At 36.1% G+C, this 22,969-nt stretch overlaps 1 protein-coding gene and 1 pseudogene across 17 annotated transcripts in view; one reads left to right on the forward strand and one right to left on the reverse strand.

Moving 5' to 3' along the window:
• Positions 1-22,969, forward strand: part of VPS13B (vacuolar protein sorting 13 homolog B) — an 897,698-nt gene that overhangs the window by 218,424 nt on the left and 656,305 nt on the right. The window lies entirely within an intron of this gene.
• Positions 7,896-9,342, reverse strand: LOC129486657 (insulin-like growth factor 2 mRNA-binding protein 2; annotated as a pseudogene).

A 22,969-nucleotide genomic window follows, 5' to 3' on the forward strand; every position in this document is an offset into this window, starting at 1 on the left:
GCAAGCTTCGCTTCCCGGGTTCACGCCATTCTCCTGCCTCAGCCTCCCGAGTAGCTGGAACTACAGGCACCCACCACCATGCCTGGCTAATGTTTTGTATTTTTAGTAGAGACGGGGTTTCACCGTGTTAGCCAGGATGGTCTTGATCTCCTGACCTTGTGATCCGCCCGTCTCGGCCTAACTCTTATTTTCTAATCATAGCTAATGGCATCACAATTCACCCCTTGTTTTATGTTAAACACCTAGAAATTCTCTTTAACTTAAATTTTCTGTTTTCTGCATCTTGTAAGTCATCATGTTCTGTTATTTATTCCTGCTAAATCTTCCTGTGCTCTACTTTGTGTTACCATGCTTTTGTTTCTAATGGTACTGTTGTAATATCTTTCCAAGTTCTCTCTTGTTGTTTTGCAATTCATTCTCTACAATGCAGTCTCAGTGATCTTTCCAAAATGGAATTCTGATTGTATCCTTCAGTGTTTTCTCATTTGTCCTCAAGATAAAGTTGGAACTTCTTCCCATGTTAGTACATGATCATTTCATGACCTTTTCTTAGACTCATTGTGGGAAACTTTCTTCCTCAAGCCTCTTTCTTTTTACTTTTTTTTTTGAGACAGAGTCTCGCTCTGTCACCCAGGCTGGAGTGCAGTGGTGCAATCTCAGCTTACTGCCAGCTCGGCCTCCTGCGTTGAAGCCATTCTCCTGCCTCAGCCTCCCAAGTAGCTGGGACTACAGGCACCCACCACCACGCCCGGCTAATTTTTTGTATTTTTAGTAGAGATGGGGTTTCACTGTGTTAGCCAGGATGGTCTGAACTACTTATAGTACACTTCCAGCCAAAACAGAGTCTCTCATACCTCCTTGCTGTTGCACATGCTACTGCATCTTCCTGCAACATCTTGCCTACTCTCATAACCATTTCTTCTTCTTGTCTGCTTAACCTGTTTTCCATTAAGACATAGCTGAAGCTGCAAATCCTTCAGACTGCTTTAGGTGTACTTCTTTTAAGTTCCCAGAGTGTGCTATCTAACATGTTGTGCCAGTTATATAGTATATGCCTTACATACTTTTAAATTGAATTATTTAATATTATTTCACTGATGTCTTTTTTTAAAGAAATTCATTAACACTTGAAATTTAGGTGATTTATTATTGTTTCTTAGATACAGCATTTTGTATCTTCATGCATGTTGATATTTTTACGTTGTTTTCCTGCAAAAATTTCTGAGAGCACAAATGTTGGGTCAAAATTAGGGACACTTCTTATGACTCTTGGGCATTGCCTTTCAGGTAATGATTCTTAATATCAATCTTGCCTAAATTACATATTATAGGTATAATAATTTTCAGAAAGCAAGACTCTTGGTACTGATAACATTTTCTCTGTGTAAAGAAATTTTTAAAAATTGATACATAATATTTTATGTATTTATGTGGTATATGTGATATTTTGTTGCATGCGTAAAATGGGTAATGATCAGGTCAGAATATTTGGACTATCCATAACCTTGAGTATTTATCATTTCTATGTGTTGAGAACATTTCAGTTTCTTTCTTTGAGTTACTTCAAAATATACAATACATTGTTGCTATTAGCCTCCCTACTCTGCCATCAACATTAAAACTTATACCTTCTGTCTAACCGTACGTTTGTACTCATTGACCCATTTCTCTTCATCTCCTGCAACTCATCCACACACTCTTCCCAGCCTCTGCTATCTATCATTCTACTGTCCACCTTCATGATATCAACTTTTTTAGCTCCCACATATGACTGAGAAAAAGAAATATTTTATCATTAAGAAAAACCTGATCTTGACCTAATACTAATTTTTATATTCTATAAACATATATAGACACTGTTGTATGTTACTCTCTGTATGAGGCACTGGGTACACATATAGTAAAAGTCTTCCCCTCCCTGTTTCTTTTCCTTGGTTATTTTCAAAATCGATTTCTCAAGAACTCTGAAAAGTAACATACATAATATAATTCATACATGTTTATTGTACTCTTTGGAGCTGCCTGTTAAATATGAAGAAATATCAATGTTATATTTAACCTATTAATGCCATAAGTGTAAAAGATTTTGTTTTTTTATAGTTTAGGGAATGGCTTAATTACTTGAAAAACTGCCTTTTTCCATATTAACATTTTTGCTTTTATCTTTTAGATTTTAGGAAGGTTGTTTTAATTAGGATCAGATTTTAATAATGAGTAGCAAAAATGAGGTGCTTTTTTTTGGAAAATATAATTAGTAGATTGCTGAATGAAGTTCAGTTTTAATTTTTTAACAAGTTGAATGATTAGGATTTATGATATAGTTTATTTGTGTGTACTTCTTAAACTGTTCTGGTATGTTTCATGTATCCATATTAAAATATAAGTAGTAGATGGTTATAGTATTTCTTTGTACATGATATCCACACAAGAACTCTTTGTACTGTTGGTGGTAGTGTTATACAGTTCCACACTACAGTAAGTAAATATATTACCTCAACCATTAATCAGCCTACCATTGCCATTGATGACCCAATGCTTAAGTTGTAACACTATGCTGCTGACCCAGACTCTGGGGGCTTATTTTTATTTTTTGATGCATTGCTGTAGGCAATTTTAAGGGTGTGGAACCAAGCCATTTTCTCTCTTGGACTCATTTCCACTTTTATTTCCTATGGGAGGCTTAGCCTTCCTTTCAAATATTTGAATTTCTAAATTGTTCACCTATTCTGTGATTACTAGGTGGAGGAGTAATGCCCATTTTAACATACTGAATTAAAAAAAATAAAATGGCTTAACTGTTCTCAGAAAATAAAATGGCTTAGCAATTCTCAAAATTAAAATTTTGTAATTTGTGAAATGCTTTTCTTATAGACACTTTATTTTTTGTATGTGTTTTTAATGGATTACTTTTATTTTGTGCTTATGTGCTAGGAATGTTTGGCTTGGTTTTTGTCCCTGGAGAGTGCAGTTGAGAACTGACAGGTTATATGAAGTTGAAAAGAAATTTAATGAGTTGTAAAAACCAGTGTTTCATTTTTGCTTGGTAACTAATATGTACTTGTGAGGAAGTGTCCTAAAAAATTTAAAACGAATAGGCCTTCAGGTTGCCTAGTAGCTTTCAATTTTAACATTAATGAATGTATCTCAAAAATGAAAATAATTTTATTCACTAAGAAAGATAGTTATTTTATTTTATTTTATTTTTTATTTTATTTTATTTTTTTGAGACAGAGTCTCGCTCTGTCCCTCAGGCTGGAGTGCAGTGGCGCAATCTCAGCTCACTGCAAGCTCCGCCTCCCAGGTTCACGCCATTCTTCTGCCTCAGCCTCTCCGAGTAGCTGGGACTACAGGCGCCCGCCACCACGCCCGGCTAATTTTTTTGTGTTTTTAGTAGAGACGGGGTTTCACCGTGGTCTCCATCTCCTGACCTCGTGATCCGCCCGCCTCCCAAAGTGCTGGGTTTACAAGCATGAGCCACCGCGCCCGGCCAGTTATTTTATTTTTAGAGTGTGAATGTTTGGGGCTTGAATTTGCTGGCCATAGTTATCCAATCTCACAGATAAAATATATGTAATCTATATATTTTTAAAGTTTTTTTTTTTTTTAAACTCACTTTTAGTTTGTTTCCTTTCTTTATCAAGAAATTCGTGGAACATCCTACTTGTACCAGGTACATTATAAGGCACTGGGGTTTTTAGTGCGAAGAAGGTACAGATTGCAGGAGCTCCATCTTTAATAGGGAAACAGACATATAAGCACGTAATTATAATAGTGTGTGGTAAGTACTGCTGGATGTTCAAAAGGAAGCCATAAGAAAAGAGCAGATGATTATATTTGAAGGCTTCAGAGAAGAGTTGACATTTTGTGGTTAGGGGGTTTTGTGTGTGTGTGTGTGTGTGTGTGTGTGTTAATGTTAATGGAGGATGAGGGTGGTAGTAAGCTCAATCATCACATGTTTCACATAAAATGAATCTTCTGTGCGCTGTTAAAAATGGCATTTTATTTGTAGGTATAGGAGTGATTTTTGAAATGGAAACAGGCCTGGTTAGGTTTTCCAGAAAGCTGGCCCTGTGATGGAATTAGGACTGCAAACTGCGTACTAGAGAGCAACACCTGTGAAAAAAAGGATTGGGAACAAGATTGGTTGGAAAGAGTCATCACACTGTGAAGCTGATTTTGCAAAGTCTCTGGGCAACCCAGCAGGGACCTCTGGAACAAAGGTTGTTGGAATATTTCTGCATTAGTGGAAATGGCTAGGTCCTTCTACCACCGTTATTCAGGCATTGGCTCTGGGCTTCTCCATGAGGAGAATGCCCTTGGCTGAAAAGCTGAAGTCAACTTAATAAAAGCTAACAGCTGAACACTGTCAGCTAATCATACTCCTTGTAGCCAGGCAATGTGTTCTTTGTTGAAGGTGGGGTGGACTCTGGGATGATACTAATTATTCATGGATTGATTGATTGATTGATTGATTGATTCAGTCAGTCAGTCAGTCAGTGTTAACAGTTTGACACTATGTGCTAGGGTTAGGGCTGGGCATGGGTGATATGAACAAAACAGACATGTCCTTGTTCTCATGTAGAGCAAAGGTATGGAAGAATAATTTTCTAAGCAAACAGAAAATCTGATATAAAGGACCTGTTATGGGCAAAACCTTGGCTTAAAGGAGAGACAGAAGGCCACTTTGGCTAGAGAATTCTGAGATTAAAAAAAGAGAGTACAGGGAAACAAGGTCAGAGAGTTTGGCAGGTGTCATGCTCTAAAGCCTTGCAAGCCACAGTAAGAATTTTGGATTTTATTCAAATAGCATTGGGAGGTCATTGGAGGGTTTTAACCAAAGGAGTGATACAGTTTGACTTATGGTTTAGAAAGTTTACTCCTGCTTACCTGTTTCCACATTCAATAGTCGTAATGCAAATATATCTTGACTTCTGACTTAAGACATACAATGTTGTCACTTGGATAATTCTTTCATATCACCAGTAATTGTGTAACATCTGCAGAAAATGCACATTAATTCTATTATTAGAGTTTATTTTTCCCATTTTCTGTGTTTCTGTAGTAACTCATTAACCAGTTGTTTTGCTTTTAAGTAACTATTACTGAATTGTAAGAGCCATATTAATTTTAATTTTTAGTTGGGTATATAGAACTTATTATACATGCTTGGGTTTTTTTTTTTTGCCTATTCATAGCTCTGAAAAAACTAAATAAATGCTTGTGTAGGAATTTTATTTAGGCATTTTAAACTCTTCATGTGAATATCTTGAGTCGTTAAAGTTTAGTCCCTCACTCGATCCATATGGCTCTTTGTTGTAGTACAGGACACAATTGAAAGCTCCTAGGTTTCCCGCATATAGCAGGGACCTGCACAGTGCTGCCTTCTAGAACTGCTTTTATTTTCTTTGAGGTCAGAAGTCCTCCTCACATATGAAATTTTAGATCTTATTCCCCTCCAAAATATTGACTTGCCTAATTGAAAGTTATTTTATTCATGTTGATTCTTATTTAAGACTTATAATTGTTTATGAAAACTAGGTTCCAGTTCTGAGAAATGTCTTCTCAGTACCCAAGTTTGAACCTTGGCCACACCATTTGTTAACCATATCATTTAGGCAAGTCTCTTTACTTCTTTAAGAATCAGTTTCCTCCTCTGTAGAATGGGGAACACTGGTAGAACTTGCTTTATAGGAGTATAGTGAGAAGTAAGTGAAATAATATAGATTGTCTGGTATACCATGACTGTTCTATAAATGGAAATTGTTATAATTTTACTGTTACTTTTAATGTATTATTAAATTAATGTATTTATTAGGGATACTAGAAATGCAGATTCAAGTTGGACATTCATCTGAAATCTACTCTGGTTTCAGCTTTGGCCTTGGGAAAGTTGAATAGCAGAATTGTCACTTCAGTGTCATTTGTGGCATTCCTGAATTTGTGTGTGAAAATGCTTACCATTATATCTAGTAGCCTAACATTACTTTGATAAATGAGGCATGTCATTTGGACTTTTTGTTAATGTTTCAGTGTTTATTTTTAATTACAGGTAAGCATTCTAAATGTAACAGACAATGAACATATGCTCATAGGCTTTATGTGTTAAAGTTCTGTCAATGAGTTGAAGTATAAATGTTTATCACCAGAGTAAAATACTATAATTGTCGATAATTGTAGAAGCTGTTAGTTTCATGTATAGAAATCATGATTTCACAAGTTCAAATATTAGGTCAGGAGATTGACAGTTAACACAAATACTAACCTAGTACATTTTTTTTTTCTTGTTAGCTGGGTATATTTCTTTTGTTGTTGTTGTTGTTTTGTCACAGAACACTGTTTGCAGTAGAGGAAACTGGTGTTGCAGTCTGGTGGTATAATGGATTGTTCACATAAACCAGTAAATGTTCATCCTTTAGTGCAAAAAGCCCTAATGGCACATACCCTATTAAAATTCAGGGCATCTCCAATATTCTCTCTCTCTTTTTCTTTGTAATCTTTTCTTTTCTTTTCTTTTTTAAATAAATGTTTTAAAGTTTGTCTAAAAGAAGGCCATATAGGTTCTTGGGTAGCAGAAGACAATTCAGAACAGTTGTTGCACACTTGGACTGTCACCTTCTCCAGGCTGGTTGTTGATATCTTATTTTTTTTTCCAACTCATTTTTATTAAAAAAATAAATGCTCCAACTATCAGTTTTACAGAATCTCTAAGGGAAACACAAGAGCAAGGTGTTGAGGCAAAAAACACCTGAGGTAGCTTTTTCTGTATGTTTTTCTCATTTACAAAACTGGTAAATTTAATGCCCTGGGCCAACAACCTTGTATACATTGCTATTTTCCTCCACATTTTTTTTAAAAAGAAAGAAATAATTTTGCTGAATATTGATGGCTTATACACCAAAATGCAAAAAGACAAAATACATTCTTTCATTTTGGAATTTTTTCTTTGTTTGGTTGATTGGTTGGTTTGATGGGTTCCTGTTTTCCTCTTCCAAAATGCTAAGACAAGTACCATTGACTCTTGTTATTTTGAGTAGCCAAGTGTAAGTTGAGGCTGATTTGTGTGTTTTGCTTTTGTTCCTTTTGTGTGATGGGATACTCAAAGCACTGCTTTCCTTGGGCAGGGTGGGGGGTGGGGCGGTGTTGTGTAGATATGGGATTGAGATGGAGGGATGAGGGAATTCAAAAGAATGGAGATGGAGAAGTAGGGGAGGGGAGGGAGGGGAGAGATAAACAGAGAGAGAGATAGAGAATTATATAGCAGTATGCCAAAAACCAGTTTAAAACCCGTGAAGCAAAGAGAAATGGATATGTAAGCTAGACAGGCATGAGGAGTGACAGAGTTTCCTTTTCAAGGGGATGGTATCCCTCCTGTTGATATACACAGATGATCCATAACTGCTGTGAGTGTCCTTCCGACGAGATTTCCCTCTGGGTGAATTTTGTGTGGGTGGCCTCGAAGCTCCTCTCTACATGGTGAACTTCCCAAAGAAAGACTTTAAAGTCTAGAAAAGCCTGCTTTCTCTTTAAAAAGAAAAAAAAATTAATAGTTGATTAAAATTGGAATTAGTTATTTGATATATTATTTCTAAAATGTATTACCGCTGCAGGCACCCTGTGTAACCCACAGGCCATGTATCTTAACATTGTCCCCTTCTAATATGTACACACATGTACAGAGATTTGCCACAAAAAAGGGTGTGCATTTTGCTGGGCTTTGAACACGTTCACCTATGTTACTTCAACCAAAAGGTATAGCATTGTGGGAGTTAAGGAGAGATTTGAGTGGATGGTAAAGCTGCAGAAGTCCTGGGAGGCAGGAGGCAGGGCCCGGAGGTTCTGGCAAACCTGGCTGACCTTCCCCCGCCTCCTTGGCCCCTGGATTCTCAGGGCCTCTGCAGAGTCCCTGGCCGCCTCCGCAGACTTCTCATTCCTCAGATGGTCTTTGGTTTGCTCCTGATCTGGCTGGCTGTGTTTGGTCTCATTTTGTCAGGTGTTGGAAGGGCTCCGTTCATCTGTTGTTTTGCTGGTGCCTGTGGGAGGCCTCACTTGCTGCGCTGTGAGGCGACTCCCTGAGGGTATTTCTACTCCTGCTGCTTCACCTCTTGTACAGTTTCCCTGATATTGCGCTGTGCAGTCTGGCTAGCAAAGAAGTGCCCGATAATTCTGACGATCACTTCCTCATTTTCATTGGGCACAATGATTTCTGCACTAGTTAAGTTTTGCAGTTCATTCACGGTCTTGCCACCTTTGCCAATCACCCGGCCAGCTGTGGAAGAGGGCACTCTGATATGGGCTTCCAGCTTCACTTCTTCTTTGGGGTTAAAGAAGTTTTCTTCTTTCAGTTTCCCGAGGATCCGTCCCTGGGCCTTGATGGAGGCTCTGGCGAATCTTGCCAGCTGTTTGATGTGTGCCTCTTTCTTCCCGATGATGGTACCCACAGCTTGGGTTGGGATGAAGAGATTCACAATTTCCTGCTCTGGATAAGAGTGCTGATGCGGGAACGGGCCAAACTGGTGACGGGGTTACAGGCTAGAGAAAGTATCCGGAGTGGGTATTAACAGCCAGCATATCATTTTCAAAGGCCTCACGCAGCTTCTTCATAATCTCCATCTCAGCACTGGCATAGGCCTCCACTGTGCCCTTCACAGTGATGGTTCTTTCCGGGTTGCATATGCTAAAATCCTGCAAGGATGAGATTGTTATCTTGGTCCCTGTTTCATGTTCATTTTTCTTCACATTTCTGCCTTCTTTTCCAATCAGTCTTCCAACCAAGCCATTGTGGACCACGATTTTCAGAGGAATCACTTCAGCTGGTTTGGTCTCATCTGCCTCTTTCTGCATGCTTTCAAGAATTGTGTGGCATGCTTCAGAAGTCCCCTCTGAGGTGGCATGGATGGTGACAAGCTTCTCTGCAGCTCCAGAGTTCTCTTTTCTATGGATGTCTACCCGGGACTGGGTCTGCTCAGTGATGTTCATTATGGTCAAGCCCTCCTTTCAGATCATGGCACCAACAAACTGGGTGGGATCCGCAGCGGGAAATCAGTCTGTCCGGCTTGAGAAGAGTCCCCAGAGCGTGACCTTGTTCCCGGGAAGAGTGGTCCCCACCCTGGGCTCGCTGAGGGGGTAAAGGGGAGCTCACCTCTTCATCCAGGATGTAGGAAATCTTGAAGGAATGGTTCTCAAACTGATGCCTGCTTAGCTTCTCCATGGCTATTTTGCTTCTTCTCTTGTTGCATATGTGACATTGACAACAGCAGTTTCTGTGTCTGTGTTGACTTGTTCCACATTCTCCACTATCCCGTGTTGAGCCAAAGGTGCATCCAACATCTCCGACTGCAGGTGAGGAGGTATGTTTCAAATCTGAATTTTCCTGTTCCTTAGCTTTTTAGAGACCGAGTAGTCGACTTCCATGATTTTCCCATGCAATTCCACTTTACCTTGGCCTCGCCGCCGTCCCGCCCCGACTCCACACGCCGATGGGGAAGGGGCTTCCGCGGGGCTGGGGTCCGGGGGCTACAGGGCTGGGGTTCAGGGGCCGCCTGGCTGGGAGCAGAGCTTGTGCTGGCAAGAGTTGGGTAGTGCGCTCGCGCAGTCCCTAGTACGTTATTAACTTTATGAAAGTCTGTAATTTTTCTAAGTCAAAATGTTCATAAACATTTAAATAAAAATAAGACATTAATGGAGGTTGCATTATATCCTCATTCTTTGTATAATTTATAAAATTGTTTAATGTACAAGCATTAATAAAACATTTAAACAATATACATTTTCTATTTAATTGCAACAAGTCTCCCAAAATAATGCCCTATTTGGGATTTATTCACATTTATAAGATTGAATTAAAGGGAGAAATAGAATGTCTGAGGAAGGGGAACAAAATGATTCATAGTATCCAAGAAAATAATCCTTGACTCAAATATAATGAAAAAATAAGAAGAGTATGAAAAGGAGAAAGTGTTAGAGAAAAATTAGATCATCTAGAACACACCTTACTTTCTCAGTAATCTTAATAGAATTTTACAAGAGTGCTTTACAACCATTTCTGTGTAGATTTTTAATTAATGAATTGTTAGTATAGGGGGAAGAAAATATAATAAGTTGCTAGAAGTATCAGCATCTTCAGTGCTACCAAAAATGTCTTGCTCCCACATCTATTTCAGTTGGAATTGAACACCTTCTTTGTTACTACAAATATGTAGAGACTATAGTAATAATGTAGCAGCTGACAGCAGGTGAGAAATTGAGTACCGTGCTGTCGTATTAAAAATCAACTCTTAACATGCTTAATAGAAATTTATATTGAAAATTTATTTTAAATTAAATTCTACATTTATCTTTGTATTCCAAAAGTCATTCTGTAGTGATGATATTTGGCTTTTGCCGCAGCTTAGTAGTGTGCAGTATTTTAACAATATGGAAAGTAGTAAAATCTATACCTTTTCTGTATGCCTATCATATTTATTAATTTACCCAAAGTATACAGAATGTTGGGTAAGTTTAGAAGAAAGTATTTTTAACAGCAAAATCCTGTGTTTTCAGCGTACATTTTTTTAGAGACTAGTTTCTATTTTAATTAATAATTTAGTAGGCTGCATATTATATATAAAATTTAAAGAAGTTTTTGTGTTTCAACATAGAGGAATTGCTAATTATTTTCTTCTTAACTAAGTGATGCATTACATTAAATCCACTGAAGTACTTTTCAACATAATTTATTACACAAGTAAGTACTACCATATAAAACATTTTCAGTGTTATTTCGTTTTCCTTCAGTTCTTTCATGAGATAGTTATTAGACCACTTACTGTGAATTAGAGATAATAGAGACATAAAACGAAAATTTGCTTTTTTCCCTTCTACAGTAGAAAACAATGGTAACCACTTATTTCATTGTCAATAAGTGAAAATAGAATAGTGTCTACTGGAAGTGGGTGTGCAGATCTTAAAGTTTAAAAACAGCTGCATAGTATCCAAATAAGGAATATAGGATGCATTTTAACAATGCAAGAACTGGTTTGATTTAATTAACTGTGGTTTAATATGTTGTGCATCTCACTCATGGTATACCATGGTGGCATTTACTGGCTGATGCTTCAAAGCACTACTGTTTTTCATCCACTATCATTGTTCAGTTTTGTTGCAGAGGCATTATCTAAGGTCTGGAAAACAGTTCTCAAGGATTTTGCTTTAAAGATAGGTGTAACATCTAGTTCATTTGTTGATGTCAATTTTTTTTTTTTTTTAAAGGCAGAATCTTGCTCTGCTGCCCAGGCTGGAGTGCAGTGGCATTATCTCGGCTCACTGCAACCTCCGCTTCCCAGGTTCAAGCAATTCTCCTGACTCAGTCTCCTGAGTAGCTGGGATTACAGGTGTGTGCTACCAGTCTGGCTAATTTTTGTGTTTTTAGTAGAGACAGGGTTTGGCCATATTGGCCAGGCTGGTCTTGAACTCCTGGCCTCAAGTGATCCACCTGCCTTGGCCTCCCAAAGTGCTAGGATTATAGGCATGAACCACTGTGCCTGACCTGTTGATTTTAATTTGATGGAATCTCTAAGCTCTCTTCTTAATGACTTTAAAGTTTGAAACTGTAATGGTTTTACCAAGTAGCTCTTAAATGATGTTTCCTGAAGGAGAGAACAGATAAATTTGAATGATGTGTTTCTAACTACAGACAGCAGTGATCTTCATGTCCTATTACATTCACCCTACAAAATCACATGGATGTTTTTAAAAAGGCAAGTGGAGAATGGAGAAAAAAGAGGCATTGCTCATGTGATGTGTATAGTGTTCTGAGATTTCTTACATTTGATAATGCTGTGGTAGTTATCTTAGATATAAAGTAGTTTCAAAAATTCCAGTTCTATAACCACATCTGATAGGGTTTAGCTGTGTCCCCACCCAGCTCTCATCTTGAATTCCCACGTGTCGTGGGAGGGACCTGGTGGAAAGTCTTTCCTGTGCTGTTCTCGTGATGGTGAATAAGTCTTACAAGATCTGATGGTTTTAAAAAGAGACGTTCCCCTTCACAATTTCTCTCATTTTTTACCTGCCACCATCCATGTAAGATGTGACTTGCTCCTCCTTGCCTTCCCCCATGATTGTGAGGCTTCCCCAGCCACGTGGAACTGTAAGTCCAATTAAACCTCTTTCTTTTGTAAATTGCTCAGTCTCGGATATGTCTTTATCAGCAGTGTGAAAATGGACTAATACAACACTTTAACTTTTGAAGTAAATGAGATACCTGATGGTATTTCCCCCCAAGTAGTTTGTGTTTGCTTTTACAGATACTTTTTGGATTACTTGATTAAAAATGCAAAAACTATTATAAAATAGAGGATTATATCTCTTTAACATTTTATCACTGTTATCTTTCAATACATTGACAATGCAAGGGTAATAGTTGAGGGTTTTTGTCAAAATGTTGGGGTAAGCAACCAGGCTAATGTAAAGTGGAGGCAAGGAAAATGTTTCAGTGAAAAGGAAAACAGGCCATGTAAATATATTGTCAGTGAAAAAAAGAAATGAATAAATAAATATTTGATAAAATTAATGACTGAGAAAAAATCACGAATGTTTTTGGATAATAGGCTGTATACCACAGGGATATAGAATTAATTGAGGAGGTGGTGGTGAGGGATAAAAGACTACACATTGGGTATAGTGGTGTATGCTGCTTGGGTGATGAGTTCCCCAAAATTAGAGAAATCACTACTAAAGAACTTATCCATGTAACCCGAACCACCTGTTGGCCCAAAATTATTGAAATAAAGTAAAATAAATTTTAAAAAATTCATCCAAAAAAAGAATATTTGTTACCTGACCTGCAATATGCAGGTTGGGGTTATTTTATTATCTTTTTAAATTAAGAATGGCAAACTCCTTCTGAAACTCTTAATGGCCTTCATTTCTCCAATTTCAGGTCTTGCTGCTGTCATCCCTACTTCCTATAGGCTGTACTACCAGTAAGCTTCTGTAATAGGCCTCTAGGCAGTCCCAGTTCCTTCCTTAGGTTTGTGGGTCATGCTTTTCCATTGCCTGGAGTACTTCAATTTACTCTACCCTTATCCTCTTTTCTAGTTTACTTTTCTTTATCCTTGAGTATTCTATAGACCAGGATAGGGGTCCCTTTATAATTTCAAAGTGCCCTATACTTCCACTGTCATAGTACTTGTATTAATTGTACATTTCTCTAAATTAGTGTAAGAGTTTGTGGGAGTGTGTGTGTGTGTGTGTGTGTGTGTGTGAAAAGACAATGTCTTTAGTTAATAAGCACAAAATAAATATGTTTTGAATGAGTAGATTCTGGTTCTAGTATTTACTATTTTCAGATTTAGGAAACAATTAAATGTTTAAATATTACTTCTTAGTCCAGCCTGGAGGGGTTAGGGGAAAACTAATGGCCACGGGGCAAGCTTAGGTGGAGGATGATGCTTGAGCTCAGCTGTGTAGGATGAGTTAATCTGGACCGAGTTGCTGATAAAAGTAGAATAAATTTTGGTAAGAACTATTCCTCCAGTGTATTTTGGCATTACTTTGTAGAATAAAAGATAAGTTAAAGGATGTTAGTCTATAATAAAATTTATATTAAAAAATTTATGAGAAATTAATTTTAAATGAAAATTCTAAAAAAGTCTGAAATGTACGGATACTTCATGTTAATACTGACAGTTATTGGCTAGTTTATCTTATTTTAATTCATAATAAAGCTAAAACAATTGTTTTTAAGCACTAAGAGCAAAACTGGGTCTTGAAAAATAAATAGCATTATGTGCAAAACATGTAATATGCCAACTGGTGGCATTTTGCTTCCCTGTAATTATTATCAAGTGAATGATTAGATTATCATTCTAGTGATATATCTAAAAATAAATTTATTTCTTATTTATGTGTTATATGGTAAAACTTATATTTAGAATCTTACAAGGGAAGGGAAAAACATCTTTTTCTCCTCTCCAAAAATCTACTGAGAGAGGAAGGTATTTATTTGGCTTACCTGAATTACATGAGACAATTCTCAAGCTTTCATCTGAGTAAGAATCACTTGGGGTTGTGCTAAAATGCAGGTTCTTAGGCCAGTCCCGTTTTTGTTGGTGAGGCCCTTACATTTGACCTTTAATGAGCATCCCAATGTTATCACATTCCAATGTGATAACAAATTGGAAAATAATGTGTATTTCAGCAATTATGTAATTCAGATACTAATGACTGACCCTTATTCTCCTGGCCATTGAGTGTTGTGGCTAACACATTCTATATAAATCTGAGGTTCTTCTCAACAGGTTATATCCAATTCTGTGATAAATTTAGAGTAATCTTAAGTACATTGAATGAAGCGTTACTTATTGAATGCATGACATTTCACCTAGAATTGACAAAATCAGTCAAATTACTTTATCGTTATCATCTGGGTACCCTATTTTGCTGAGTAAACTGTGTTACGTGGTTTTGTTTATTAGTCTGTGCAAAAAGAAACATCAACAATATTACTATCATTTCACTTTGGTATTTCTGGTATTCCACTAATGCCTCATTTATAATAGTTAGGTATATCTTTATCTTTCTAGTAAACTGTTTGGTTTTTAAAGAATACTCATCCTCAGCATTTAACTTTTTTCTGGATGACAGTATTTTGGGCCTAGGGATACTGATGTAAATAATTGACACAGAATTGCAGATAAAGAGAGGTCCTGAAGTTAAGAATCAATTCAGCCAGAGTCAATCTGAAGCATCTAAGGCTACTAGGAAGTTTTAAGGAGCCATGAATCGTACTTCAGGGACCCAACAGTAATGAAGCGGTCCAGGTTGAATCCAAGCATTTTCTGTTTGTGGTTAAACAGAACAATACAATAAGATATGCAGTAATTTAAAGACATTAAGTAATTATAAAGCTTTCCCTCTTTCCTCCTTATTTACTTTATTTCCTTCTTTAGATGCTATTTTGGTGGCTCAGTTAAAATAGTACTTAATAAAGTTAGGCTTCATGTAGAGGGGTAGGATTTGTATCAGATTAATGTAACTTCTAAGTCCCTTTATGCGTTCCAGGTAAGAGGAAATGTGAACCCCCTGATGCCAGAGACTGCTGTTTCTTGATTACTAACTCTTTGACCTCAGAGTTCACTGAAGATTAGTATATTAGGCATAGTGCATTCAAGCTCATTTTCTAAGTTATCTTTCATGTTTTGTCAACTGCCAGGTGGACTCTGGGCATTTTTTGGGGAAATGTTGTTAAAGCAGCCATAATTATCAACTGCTTGAAATACTTACCTGGTATTTTAAAGACTATTAATAAGGCCTCATTTAATTTGGTTTGCAGCTCTTAGATGATCGTACGGTGATCATGATCATGTCTTACATTTTTATATATTCCCTAGCCATTTAATAATGTACTTGAGAACTAAATATTTTAATAGTATTTCCTTACAGTCTGATACAGCATGCAATGTTCGGTAGTTAAATGTTGTCTAATACATAATTTTGAGCTCAATTAGCTTGAAATGGCAAGTTCATCTAAAGTACATATGAATAAAAAGGATTATAAGTATAGTGAAGTGTTACATGGAACTGGTAAATATTTTAAGTATATGTACTCATTATGATTTGTAAATATTATAGCCAAAGCATGCAGTTGCAACAATTTCCAAAAATTAAGAACTATTTGAAAAGTCTTTTTACATTTTACACTTAATAAACTAATTTGTACATAAACCACATTATTATTTATATTTAAAACTAAAAAAATTCACTTTCTCCAGCTATTCTAACAAAAACTTAGAAAGTAGGCATTGCTTTTAAAATGACACAGTCTACCAGTTATTTGGTAAGACTAGCATAATCATAAATTTCCCATCCATGCTTTTTCCAAAAATACTAACCCATATTGTTCTCTCTGGACCTGTTGTAGGGATGACTAATCCAACTGCTGAGGTCTCCCTTTATGTGTTTGATGGAACACTTGGCTTGCTGGACTACAGCTGTGTGTTTATGTGCGGTGCACACCTGCAGGGGCCTGACAAATAGCTGTAGTATGTAGAGGATACAAAATTACCCTGGCAGTGCTGCAAATAAGGAAGTTTCTGTTTTGAAGTCCATATGTGTGTGTGCTTGAGATACCAGCTGGTGTATTTATGTTGCATGCACAGATGTAAAACTGCCAACTGATTTTATACCAAATAAAGTCTAATCTTTTTATTTGTACTTTGTGTCAAAGTTATGTAGTGTGTAAGAATATTCTCATGACTTAGTTCTTTTAAAATAAAAGCTGCTATTAAAAATATGAACTCATAATATGATTAGGAAAGAGAGGAAAGAGGATAGTGATAGAGATGGTATTTCTTAATTATTATCCTGTGTATAATAATGTTGTTATTACTATATCATTAGATAAATAAAAGTTTGATTTATTACAACTATAAGTGATATATATGCTCTTTTGTGGCTAGAGTCAGTCAGGTCTTTGTGAAATCCCAATTTATGAATACTGAAATGTGAAAGACAAATTTATATAATTACATGACTTGCAGGCTTTGGCTATTCTATTTTTCAAGTACATTTGATTTTAACAAGTTGAAAGGATGGTGCATTTTTGCCATTTTTAGAATGTATTTAAATTTTTTCTGAAAGAAATACTAGTGTTTATAAATACCAGGGATAATATTTCCCATGTCTATGGAAATTTTAAAACCAATATAAAAATAGTGGAAAAGCCAGTTATTCAAAAGAACCTTTGAAAGAAGCAATTTTCTTGGTTTCTTTTAATATGTCTTCTCTAACTAAATGAAGACATATATTTTATTGACTATATCCATCCCAAACAAGAATAATGATTTGATCATTAGAAAATTGATCTTCAAATTAATATTTGCAAATGAGATACTTTATATCTGTTACTTAAGTGTAAACATAGAGTGGAAGCTTTTGTTTAAAATTAGTGCTGGATATATTCATTTTCTCTAAGAACCATCATTGCTTATGAAGCAGTGATTTTTTTTTCCCATATATAATTTTTTTTTTTTTTTTTTCTTTTCTTTTCTTTTTTTTTTGGAGATGGAGTCTCGCTATTGTCAGCCCGGACTGGAGTGCAATGGCATGGTCTCGGCTCACTGCAACCTCTGCCTCTCAGGTTCATGCCGTTCTCCTGCCTCAGCCTCCCGAGTAGCTGAGATTACAGGCATCTGCCACCATGGCCAGCTAATTTTCATACTTTTTTAGTAGAGATGGGGTTTCACCATGTTGGCCAGGCTGGTCTCAAACTCCTGACGTCAGGTAATCCACCCACCTCGGCCTCCAAAAGTGCTGGGATTATAGGCATGAGCCACCGCGCCTGGCCCGTATATAATTGGTTTCTAATATTAATGGATATGTTTCAGTTGAATCATTTTCAAAAGTGTTGACTTTTACTATATTTGAAATATATGTACAAATTAAGAATTTTTAGACATTGCTCAACAAGAACTGTTTATCAGAATGGTTATATTTGTTTTTGTTTTATTTATAACCTCTTTATTGTTTTGTCTCATTTTATATGTATAGGTTTACAAATATTTGCAGATGGAGCAAAGTAGTTGAAGTGCTTATCAAAATCATGTTAACTTTCTTATTACAAAATTTTAATGGTAATGTAAAAATACGTTGTCGTATATAATCTTGAATTCAGTTTTGCATCTGAAATACACTGAATTTGTCTTTCACATAAGTATATCTAGATATATCGATTCTTCTGATATTAATGTAAGTTATAATTGAGTTCTGACTTTTTACTTATAGAATTGCCTTATCATAGTTCCTTATTTGACTATATTTTACTGACATTTTGTATACTTTCCTAATTATTATTTTTATTGATAGCATCAAACTTGTAAATAGTTTGTAATAATGCCTTTAAAAATTTAAATAGTGTTTTAATAGGCATGATTCCTTTTTCTTCAATGGTAGGCATGATGCTTTTTTTTGTCATAAAAGGGATGTATATTTGCCATTTTATCTAGCAAAATTTCACTTGAACTTTTACTATAATTAAATTTCAGCAAATGTGGGAAAGGCCTGAGCTTTTAGCATTGTCCCTTAGCCTTAAAGTCTAAATTTTGACTAAATCAGGCATGTTAATTCATGAAGAAAGTTTGATTTGGAATAAGTTTTATATAATGAGACAGAAAGATGGACTAGAAACCACATCTCCCAGTGGTTGACCTGAGGGATAAGATGTTTCTGACAAAATATACAATTACTTGTATGACAAAAAATGCATGAAGAAACCAAGTACATCAATTTCCCAAACGAAAGGCAGTATGGTATAGTTGAATGAACTCTTGATCAGGAGACAGACAAAATTCTAGCCCTGTAACACACAGTTGTATGTTATTTGGCTAGTTTCCTGGAGCTTTAGTTTAGTTTAATTTTTCTACCAGAGAAAGGGAATAGTAATTCTGATTAATATTGATGTGAGTATTAATAATAAGATAATGGACATAAAGCTGTTCTGTTGTCAGGGTGTGGAGCATGTAGTAGGTGTTTAATAATAGTTGACTTTTTTTTTTTTAAAGCAGTAGTAGTAACAGTTTGAAAAAGTTCATTACATAGGAAATAAACATGTAAAGTTAACTCAGAAAAGGATAGACATAAGAAAGCTTCACTGATGTCTTACATTTTTTCCTGAAAATATATTTTAAAGAAAGGACCAAACCTCAAATTTTTACAGCTAAAAGGATCTTTTATTACTTATTTGAGAGATTATGTTCCATACATTGCTTGGTTATTTAGTGCTAGGGCCAACTGCCTTTAGTAGGATATCACTTCAAACGCTGCTGCCGCCACTGCAGGTTGCAAGCACATGATTGAAGGCTTCTAGTTCTCAGCTCATGCCCAGATGTCTTTCAATAACTATAGCCAGTAATTTCTTCAAATTGCTCACTTTATCAGCAGCACATGTCATCAATCCTGAAGTGGTTGCTCAAGTCAACTGCAGAATCTTTAGCTTATAGACACAGCTGCAAACAGGTGAACAGGCAGAAAGTAATTTGTGCAGCTTGGTGGCTGTCAGACGAAAGACAGACAATCTGTGTTTAAAACAGATTGCAGGCCCAGTATGGGCCAGACAAAAGGGATTTCTCCAACTGCAAATAATTCTAAGGTTAACATATTTTCCTTTCTGCCATTAGGTGATTTGTTAAAATTGGAAACAATGAACATTATAAATCTACACAGAAACTGGAGACAAGATGAAAGAGAAAATCAGATCACTAAATAGGTTTACATTTGTCTTTCCAAAGAAGTATAGCTGGCATTCATATAAGCTGTTTTCTCACAAATTAAGCCAAGTTATAATATAATTCTTTGAAACTTACAAGATTATAAATATTTCAAGTTGCATTAAGAATTACTGGTATTAAAAAAGCAATGAACCCTGAACAGTCTAGTTTTTATAAGCAGTTTTTAGAGTTAATTGTTAATTTGTAGATGTTGGAATTTGCTTCTTTATAAATATTATTTAGTATTTTTCTTGCAGCTTTATTAAGTAGATTTTAAAAGTAACATATGCTAGATATAACACACTTTCCAGCACATAAAATCTACCATGGTTACAGAACAAAAATTCGTATGGAGAAAAATATTCTAAGGACCTATGCGTTTAAAAAAGTTATCCTCCCATTTTTTTCCCCTTGGCGTTATTCGGATAAGAATCTGAAAGATAACTGAATCTATCTGTAAAATAGTCATATTTTAGAAGATAGTTCTACAATAACACTAAGAGTATTCATCATTTTGTCCATAAATCTCAAAATGATAAACTTATGAGAGTCTGAATCAGCAAAGTTATTTCTGATCAGTTAGTCCATGTAAGTGCCTACTCATTAAACTAAACAGGAAGGAGGACTATATTACATTAGCTAAATGAGTACCTCATGACCGAAGATAGACACACATAAAGTTTAGATATTTAAAATATGTGTACATGTGTGGTGCATGGATGCATGGATGCATGGATGTGTAGGGAGGAACACATGAGAAATAGTTGGGTAGTCCTTCTTTGTTATCTACCAGAGCTTATGGCTATGATATAGAGAACTGTAAGTGAATGTTACTGATTTATTCTCTCTTATTATTGGCTCTCTTGTGCTTTCTCTCTTGTTTCACAATCAATTTAGTATGATAATTGTTTTTAATAGATAATGATCTACATAACATAGTGTTTAAGAACACAGTCCTCAGTGTCAAATTGGATTTAAGTTCCAGTTTGATAATACTGTGTGATTTTGAACAAGTTACTTAACTATCAAATCCTTAGTTTTTCAGTGGTGATAGTGGCTGTTTATTAACTTACATTGTTTTTTGATATTAAAAACTCATATGAAGTATTGTGCCTTGTGCCTTGTACTTATTTAAAGCTTCAATAAACTTTAGGCATTTTCTGCTACAATCCAAACATCCTGAGGAAAGGGAATGTTTTTGGCTTGCTCTTAGCTGCTTCCTAAGCATTTATTACCATGATTTGAACCTCTAAGAACTCAGAAGTAATCTGAATGAATTTTTCAATAGTTCTGTAATTTTTAGAGTCCACTGTGCTGATTTCTTTTAGTCATAATATTCCTTTCTTGTCAAATGCCTTGACCTTAAATATAAGAATAATTCTTATTTGTTTATTGAGACAGAGTCTTGCTCTGTTGCCCAGGCTGGAGTGCAGTGGTGCGATCGTGGCTCACTGTGACCTCTGCCTCGTGGGTTCAAGCGATTCTCCTACCTCAGCCTCAGTAATCCCAAGTAGCTGGGATTACAGGCACTCACTACTATGTCTGGCTAATTTTTGTATTATTTTACTACAGGTAGAGTTTTGCTATGTTGGCCAGGCTGGCCTCAAACTCCTGGCCTCATGTGATCCACCCGCCTCAGCCTCCCAAAGTTCTGGGATTACAGGTGTGAGCCACTGCGCCCAGCCCTGATTTATTTTTTGAGTATAGACAAAGCGGTATGAATATTTTACTGTCTCTCATTTCAGTTTTTCTAACATTAGGAAATTGTTCTTGATTACAGCTGTTTGTCAAATATAACTAGCTGTGGTGCCTCATGCTCACAGAATAATCTGGCATTAAAAATCAATTATATTTTACTGTTTTTTGTTTTGTTTTGTTTTTTGAGACTGGGTCTCGCTTTCTCAACCAAGCCTTTTGGTCTCCAAACTTGCCCAACATGGTTCCACTCCATTCTTTGGCCAAAAATCAATGGCTTCAAGAACGCAAGTTTTAACTGTAGGGCTTAACGTTAGATTTCTTGTATCAAAATCGCTTTGCCTCTAGAGCAGTAGTTAGAGCTTCCAATATATACTGACCTTCAGGCCCTACACCATACCTGTTGTTTTGAAATCTCTGAGGATGGGGCCTGGATGTCGATCTTTCAATAAAATCTTTTTGTGTCAATCTAATGTGGACCCATGGTTGAGAACAAGTGCTCTAGGACAGAGACTGGCAAGGTATGACCCATGGACCAAATCCAGCCCATCAGCTGTTTTTGACTCGAATGCAGTAACCATTCGGGCTGGTTAGTTATTATCTATGGCTGTTTTGTGCTACAACACCAGAGTTAAATACATGCAACAGAGACTGTCTTGCAAAGCCTAAAATATTTATTATTTAACCCTTTATAAAAAATGTTTGCTTACCCATTTTAGATTATGAGCTCTGATGCGGTGGCTCACACCTGTAATCCCAGCACTTTGGGAGGCCGAGGTGGGTGGATTATGAGGTCAGGAGTTCGAGACCACCTTGGCTAACATGGTGAAACTCCATCTCTACTAAAAATACAAAAATTAGCTGGGCCTGGTGGCATGTGCCTGTAATCCTAGCTACTCAGGAAGCTGAGGCAGGAGAATCACTCGAACCTAGGAGGTCGAGATCTCGCCACTGCACTACAGCCTGGGTGACAAAGCAAGACTCTGTCTCAAAAAGAAAAAAAAAAACAAAAAAGATTATGAGCTCTGATTATCATCAGTTTTGCACATATTTCGTGTTTGTTGGTACTTCAGGTAATCTATTGGGGAATTAGCTAGATATTTTTGATTACCTTTTTATGTCTTGCCTAATAGCTGTTTGAAGGCAGGCACTATATTTTATAGCTCTTTAAAATCCTCAACCCCTTATATAGTTAATTTTGCATAGTTGGGTGTAAGTAAATGTTCGTTAATTGACACTAGTTATTGGCCTTTGGTTATTGCATGAAGGTACCAGTAAGGGACAGTGTGGAGCTTTTGCTTTGTGTATGTTCAATTTTTTTTTTTTTACTCCTGCTATTAAAATAGACATTATTGTATTTTAGAATATTACCAAGTCATCATTTTATAATTATAGAAAATCCCTTAATTTTTTTCCATTTCTGGAATTACCATCAACCTTCATTACTCATTGTTTGTACTTAATGTTTATATCTAAGCTACAAAACAGCATACCATATTTTCATCATCATTACTCTTTTAAAAATTTGCCTTCATTTCTGTTTCAGGGAGTTTGGGCAATGCCTGTGATATTTGTGTCTTGAAAATACCTCAGTGGTCTGTCAGATACGAGGTTGATCCAATTTTAATAATAGTTTTTTCTACTTCCTGATCTTTAATAGGTTGAAATTATCTTGGCTTTTGCTGGTAGTGTAGTCATAATGATTTTTTAATTGTAGGTGCTCAAGAGAGAAAACAGACACAAAGTGTCCTGTATTGGTTCTATGTTATTCCCCTGGAATGATGTGTTTAACTAGTTTTCTTTTAAACTATTAACTACATAAATTTTGTTCAAGGCTGGTGTCTTAGCATTTGCATTACAACTATAGGTAGTACACATACATGTCTTCTGTATTCATTAAGAAAGATCACTATCTTAATTTTTTTTTTTCATTTCACTTGTTAAATATAGTGAATATGTTATTTGGGGCAGGGAAAAACATAAGGCAATCAGGCAGGTTGCTGACGGCAGTCCAAATGGCTGATCAGAGA

This window comes from Symphalangus syndactylus, chromosome 7, assembly GCF_028878055.3.
Source record: "Symphalangus syndactylus isolate Jambi chromosome 7, NHGRI_mSymSyn1-v2.1_pri, whole genome shotgun sequence".
Taxonomy (NCBI): Eukaryota; Metazoa; Chordata; class Mammalia; order Primates; family Hylobatidae; genus Symphalangus; species Symphalangus syndactylus.